The sequence below is a fragment of the Cebus imitator genome, unplaced genomic scaffold (assembly GCF_001604975.1).
Source record: "Cebus imitator isolate Cc_AM_T3 unplaced genomic scaffold, Cebus_imitator-1.0 Scaffold217, whole genome shotgun sequence".
In the NCBI taxonomy this organism is placed as follows: domain Eukaryota; kingdom Metazoa; phylum Chordata; class Mammalia; order Primates; family Cebidae; genus Cebus; species Cebus imitator.
The window spans coordinates 3,255,735-3,257,159 of record NW_016107532.1 but is presented as its reverse complement, the minus strand read 5'-3'; positions in this window follow the sequence as shown (position 1 = coordinate 3,257,159).

The window sequence follows — 1,425 nt, the reverse complement described above, 5'->3', positions numbered from 1 at the left end:
ACGGGGTTTCACCATGTTGACCAGGATGGTCTCGATCTCTTGACCTTGTGATCCACCCGCCTCGGCCTCCCAAAGTGCTGGGATTACAGGCTTGAGCCACCGCGCCCGGCCCTATCCTCTTATTCACCTAGGAGAGCGTGGATATGAAGGCCCTCCAACATCCCCAGCATATTTAGGGGATAGCTTTTATACATTTGATTAGAACCAAATAGGTGAAGACTGCAAAGAGCCAGGTGCTCATTACTTTCAGTAAACCTTCAGTACATCTGTCCCCACACTGGGACCATGAGCAGGTTTGAGGCATGTAATACAAGGGGGAGGCAAAACTCCCTCATCAGACTTGCCATCAGGCTGACAGTCACTATTCAACACCTGGATGACTTGGCCCAAACTCATTCACCTCCTTGGACCCCAACTGACCCATATACAATAGAATAGCATCGCTGGTTTGGTGAGGTTAAAACCAGAAAACTATGCGGAGGTGCTGTCATTGTAAAGCTACAAGAAATTTGGAGAGCATGGATATGAATCCATCTCCACTACCCATGGTAAGTAAAAACAAAAAGTAAAGGAGGACTCACAGCATAAGGGTCTCCTGTCTTAGTGAGATGTGTATTTTAACAGGTTTTGGGTCCCCAGGAGTCATCAGGGGAACCTCCTGTGTCCTGTAAGCCAGGGCTTGTCCTGGTCCTCTTCTGGTTCAGACAATTAGCAAGGCCTGAGATGGATAAGAAACCATCTAGAGCGAGGCGCGGTGGCTCACGCCTGTAATCCCAGCACTTTGGGAGACCGAGGTGGAGGGGCATCTCTTGAGCCTGGAGTTCAAAACCAGCCTGGGCAACATGGTAAAACCCCGTTTCTACAAAAAACACAAAAACAACAAATCTTTTCTTTTTCTGTTTTTTGAAGCGCCCTCAAGGCCTGGGAAGGAGCCCTCAAATTTTCCTTTCATCTTCTGGGAAAAGGCAGGAGCCCCATCCCCTGAAGAAGCTGTTCTCTGGGTGGTTTCTTTCTTTATTATTTTTATTGTTTTAAATGGAGTCTAGCTGTCACCCAGGTTGGGGTGCAGTGGCACTATCATAGCTCATTGCAGCCTCGAACTCCTGGACTTATGTGATCCTCCCACTCAGACTCCTGAGGAGCTGAGACTACAGGCTTGCGCTACCATGCCTGGCTAATTTAAACAATTTTTTTTTGTAGAGACAAGGTCTTTCTTTGCTACCCAGGCTAGTCTCAAATTCCTGGCTTCAAGAGATCCTCCCGCCTTAGCCTCATGAAGTGCTGGGATTACAGGCATGAGCCACCACACTTAGCTTGCTTTCTTTTTAAAATCCCACATACAACCATTCCCAATCTGGGTGGTTTCTTTTTTCTTTTCTTTCTTTCTTTCTTTTCTTTCCTTCTTCTTCTTTTTTTTTTTTTTTT